The sequence below is a fragment of the Helianthus annuus genome, chromosome 10 (assembly GCF_002127325.2).
Source record: "Helianthus annuus cultivar XRQ/B chromosome 10, HanXRQr2.0-SUNRISE, whole genome shotgun sequence".
In the NCBI taxonomy this organism is placed as follows: Eukaryota; Viridiplantae; Streptophyta; class Magnoliopsida; order Asterales; family Asteraceae; genus Helianthus; species Helianthus annuus.
In genome coordinates, this window is record NC_035442.2 from 30,292,851 (window position 1) to 30,298,696 (window position 5,846).

The following is a 5,846-nucleotide window of genomic DNA, read 5'->3' on the forward strand; positions in this document are numbered from 1 at the left end:
TACCCTTCGTGGTAGTAACATTCCGTTTCGAGTGTAGTTGTAAAATAATATTTTAATATTTGTTTGGAATTATTAATAGAGGAAGATAACTTGTTGCTTAGCAAAATATCTAACGCAGTGTATTTCAGTAATATAAGTCGAGAAATATGACGTGTTCGCTTTAGGAAAATATCGTTAACGCATCTTGTTACTTACCCAAACTTAAAGAGGCATTTTTTTTAAGAATCAAACTTGAGGGTGTATATTGCAATTAGGAAATAGTTGAATGTATAAAAGTCAGCTTTATGCTCATTTGTGAAAAACAAATGGCTGGAGTTAGAGAGAGAAATGCAAGAGCTAGAGAGAGAAATGATGTGGTGGTTTAATGGTGGCCCGATGGCAGGTTGCGGCGACCGGTGATGGCGGGAGTTGCGGGTTTCAACCCGAAATTATTTCTTGATAATATTAATGCAGTGGTAAGCTCCGTTTACTCAAAAATCTTATGTTAAAGTCGTTTTTAGATGTCGAAAAGTTAGACTCGTAAATGTGATTTCCGTTTTATTTTATGTGGTCTAAAAGAAGTGGTTTTTAGCGGAAAACTGACCGTTGGATCGAGCTCAAATTTTTACAGTAGCTTTGTAATTATCGATGTTAACATCCAACGATTGGAATTATGAAATGAATCCCGGAGGTATGATTTTTATAGCTCAAATCGCAGCAGTTTGGATTTTTGGGACAGAAAGTAAAATCGTAAAGGATGAGTTGGTACAGGGGATCCAACCGTTGGATCGAGCCCAAACTTTTATAGATTCTTTCTTACATATCTTTTTTAACATCCAACGGTTGGAATTTGTGAAATGTGCCCCAGAGGTATGAGTTTTACAGTACAAAACGCAGCTATTTGGATTTTCGGAACAAAAAATATAGTCGTAAAGGATGAGTTGTTCCAGAAAATCCGACCATTGGATTGAGCTAAATTTTGGACAGTAGCTTCCATAGACACTGGTCCTCATCCTACGAGAGGAAATCTTGATCAGATGTCGGTAGTTATGGTTTTTGTTTCCACTGATCAGTATGTAACATTTTGTGCGAAAATCAGGAACTTGATTGTGTTGCATGGATGATTTAATGGAGTTGTATCTGCAATCGGATACCGAAGAAGCGTTTGTGATGCAAAAATGAACACAACTACATAAGTGGATTTCGTTGCATGTCAGCCAATAAAATCCGCGTGTCCGATCCATACGCAAGAAGGTATACGGAAGCTTGGGAGTTGACGGAACAAGAGTGGCAATAACAATATCATGTTTTCCTACGGGAAAAGGTGAGTGTTTTATATCCACTTACGTATGAATCGTTAGTTTTCATTTCACTAAGGTTACGAATATATAATATTGGTTATTAGATTATATATGTAGAAAGTCCATGCTGTTCGTTGATTTAAAAGATCGCGTTGGTCATTTTCTTGATACTGGAAGTATGATGTATTTGTGTAGTATTTCATTGGTCATATGGATCAAACACTCAAGAAACGTAGAAATATTAAGTGGTTATTTCCGGACTTCGTTGGATAGATTAGTGGAATCATTCTTGATTGGCATGATTACGTAAGTTGTTTGTATTAGTATTTATGTGCTAGATAAGAGTTTAGCATAATTATTTAGCGTATGTGGTTATTCAACTAATTAAAGTATGAGAATGAGTAATGCATAGTTGGTGTTTTTAATTAATATAGTTATGAATTCTGACTATTGGATTTGCTAAGAGGAATTTACAAGCATAGGTATGCGGGAGGTGGTGATATTCAAGAAGATTTGAATGCAGTTAACGAGCTAGTCATGAGTTTGGTTTCTTTTTTTACCATGGTAGTAAGTGTCTTACAATTAAATGTAGTACAACCGTACAGCCGTACAGGTATAGACGTTTGAGTTATTATTTATATTGTATGGTTGTTATGGTGTATTAATGAACGTACTTGTAGTGCAAGTAGAAACCATCACATAGCTTTGCTAATTTAATTCGTGTTAATAATGTCAGTAGGTTCCTAGGTCTTGAAGTTGATTTGGAGAAAAAATATCGGGTCTGAAGATTTGACTGTACATGAATGGCATAGACGGATGATTAATAAAGTAGCTTACAAATATCACCTAAAATGAAGGAGTTGTAACACCAAGATATTCTTTAAATTATTTTAGCTTGGAAAATATATTGTGTGAGTGCGTTAGTAAAAAAAATTGGGGACCATTTTTCCGCTACTAATTAAATAGTTAAGTTTTGTTTTTAAAACGGGGTGTTACATAATTGCATTAACTGTGTTTTGAATAAGCGTGAATGCGTTGTAAAACATATTTAAAATATCGTTAACCAATATATCGAATCTCGAGAGCACAAGCAATAATTAAGCAAGAAAAGACAGATCTGAGTAACGACCTGACTTTGACTTTGACTTGAAAAGTCGGGTTGTTACAGCCTTCCCTACTTTAGGGAATTTCGTCCGGAAATTAAGGCGTAGGCGTAACGAAGAGTTCTGGATATTTAGCTTTCAAATCACTCTCGAGTTCTCAAGTGAACTCGGCACCGCGTTTGCCTTCCCAACGAACCTTCACTATAGGAATACGTGAGCGTCGAAGTTTCTTGGTCTCTCGGTCCATGATTTCTACTGGCTTTTCCACGAAGTGTAATGTTTCATCCACTTGCAAATCCTCGAGAGGGACAAGCAAATTCTCTTCGGTTAGACACTTTTTGAGATTCGAAACATGGAAAGTTGGATGTACGTTGCTGAGTTCCTCCGGTAATTCGAGTCTGTAGGCCACCTTGCCAATTCTTTCCAGAATCCTAAAGGGTCCAACGTATCAAGGCGCTAGCTTTCCTTTCTTGCCGAATCGGATCACCCCCTTCCAAGGTGAAACCTTTAGGAGTACGTGATCGCCAACTTCGAACTCAAGGGGCTTGCGGCGTTTATCGGCGTAACTCTTTTGACGACTCCGCGCTTTCAAGAGATTGTCTCGTATCTGGAGGATCTTATCAGTCATTTCTTGCAATAACTCAGGACCGGTAATTTGTGCATCTCCGATCTCGTGCCATATAATCGGCGATCGACATTTTCTTCCATATAATGCCTCAAAGGGTGCCATTTGAATGCTAGATTAATAACTGTTGTTGTAAGAGAATTCGACTAAAGGTAAATGCGAATCCCAATTACCACCAAAATCTATAACGCACGAACGAAGCATGTCTTCAAGGGTGCGGATCGTGCGCTCAGTCTGACCGTCGGTCTGGGGATGGAAAGCGGTACTGAAATTAAGAGTAGTACCGAGAGCGGATTGGAAAGTTTCCCAAAGGTGCGAGTTAAACCGACAATCGCGTTCAGAGATGATGTCACGAGGTGTTCCATGTCGACAAATGACTTCGTCGGTATAGATTCGTGCTAATCATTCAACCTTATAGTCTTCTCGTATCGGCTGAAAGTGGGCGGATTTCGTAAGAAGATCAACGATAACCCAAATGCTATCGTGACCTGGTGGCGTGCGCAGGACTTTCGTAATGAAATCCATAGCTATACTCTCCTATTTCCACATAGGGATCTCGGGTTGTACGAGTAAGCCAGAGGGTCGTTGATGTTCAGCCTTGACCTTGGAACAATTCAGGCATTTCGAAACATAGAGGGCGATATCCTTCTTCATTCCAAGCCACCAATACCTGGCACGGAGGTCCTGGTACATCTTGTCGGCACCGGGATGAATGGAATATCAGGATTTGTGGGCTTCAGTCAGCAATGTCTCCCGAAGGTTATTGCGATCGGGGATCCAGATGCGATCGAGATAGTAATAGATACCATTCGATTTGGTGACAAGTTAGGTTTCAGCACCACACTTCATCTCCTCTTTCAAGGTATGCTCAATGAAGCATGCATGCTGAGCGTCACGAATGAGGGCTTCGAGGTCGTGTTGGGCTTGAACATTACGAATACTTTGTAAATAGCTTCGTCGGCTAAGAGCATTGGCAACGACATTTGCTTTGCCTGGGTGGTAACGTATCTTACAGTTGTAGTTGTTGAGAAGTTCAACCTATCTGCGTTGGTGCATATTCAGCTCTTTATGGTTCAAGATGTGTTGCAGTCGTAGTTGTTGAGAAGTTCAACCCATCTGCGTTGGTGCATATTCAACTCTTTATGGTTCAAGATGTGTTATAGGCTCTTATGGTCGGTGAAGACCGTACACTTGGTAACATAAAGGTAGTGTCGCCAAATCTTTAACGCAAAAACAACTACACCGAGTTCGAGATCGTGGGTTGTGTAGTTCTTCTCGTGGACCTTGAGCTGACGAGAGGCGTACGCGATAACCTTGTCTCGTTGCATAAGGACACAACCAAGACCTAGGTTAGAGGCATCGCAATAGACTACAAAGTCGTCGTTTCCATCGGGTAGCGTGAGTAAGGGAGCATCGCAAAGCATACGCTTGAGGGTTTGAAAGGCTTCCTCTTATTCGGTTCCCCAAACAAAAGGCTTGTCTTTATGCGTAAGAGAGGCGAGAGGAACGGCAGTTTTTGAGAAATCAGTGATAAATCGACGGTAGTAACTTGCCAATCCGAGAAAAGAACGAACTTTGGATGGGGTTTTTGGTGTAATCCAACTCTTAACTGCTTCAATCTTCCCAGGATCAACGTGAATACCTTGACTATTGACAATGTGACCGAGGAATTGAACCTCCTCAAGCCAAAATTCACACTTGGAGAACTTGGCGTAGAGGAGATTCCCTTGGATAAGTTCGAGAACTAGGCATAAATGTTGCGCGTGCTCAGTTTTCGTCTTTGAATAGATAAGGATATCATCGATAAACACGATGACGAAGCAGTCAAGAATGGGTTTACACACGCGATTCATCAAATCCATGAAAACCGCGGGTGCATTGGTAAGACCAAAGGGCATTACAACGAATTCATAATGGCCGTAACGAGTTCGAAAAGCGGTTTTAGGGATATCTTCCTCCTGAATTCGCAATTGATGATAATCAGAGCGTAGATCGATCTTAGAAAAACACGTAGCGACTTGCAATTGATCAAACAAATCGTTGATTCGGGGTAAGGGATAACGATTCTTGATAGTCAGCTTATTGAGTTCCCTATAATCGATGCACATTCGGAACGATCCATCCTTCTTTTTAATGAAAAGGACAGGTGCGCCCCATGGAGATGTGCTAGAGCGTATGAAGCCTTTATCAAGTAATTCCTGGAGTTGACTCGAAAGTTCACGCATTTCGGATGTAGCGAGACGATAAGGGGCTTTAGCGACAGGATTAGCTGCAGGAATGAGGTCGATACGAAAATCAATATCACGAGACGGAGGTAGACCAGGTAAATCGTTAGGAAAGACAGCAGGAAAATCACGAACCACAAGTACCTTTTCAATCGGCTTCTTTTCCTTCTCCGCTAATATGTGTGCCAAGAAAGCCTTGTATTCCTTTCGGAGATACTTGCTTGCTTGAATGCACGACATGAGTTTCAGTTCCTTCGAAGATACTTCGCCGTAAACACAGAGTTGGTCGTCATTAGCAAGAGAGAAATGAATCATCTTTTCGAAACAAACGACTTCAGCACGATTTTCACGAAGAAAATCCATGCCTACTATGATATCAAAACTACCGAGTTGCATCGGAATGAGATCGATCGGGAAAACATGATTATTGAGTTCAAGAGAACAATCACGGAGAACAGAATCTACGGTGACGGTTCTTCCGGTGGCAGTTTCTACGTCGAACGTCGTTGGGAGGTTAGCGTGTTTACGGTTTAGGAGCTTTTCGAATTCAAACGACACAAAACAGTTATCGGCTCCAGTATCAAATAAACACAAAGCATAAATACCGTTGACA

The 5,846-nt window shown here is 40.7% G+C and overlaps 1 long non-coding RNA gene across 1 annotated transcript; it reads left to right on the forward strand.

Moving 5' to 3' along the window:
* Positions 1 to 306: 306 nt before the first annotated feature.
* Positions 307 to 1,144, forward strand: LOC118482931. Its single transcript, XR_004869260.1, has 2 exons — positions 307 to 455; positions 1,079 to 1,144. It is a non-coding gene; the product is annotated as an uncharacterized LOC118482931 (long non-coding RNA).
* Positions 1,145 to 5,846: the final 4,702 nt, after the last annotated feature.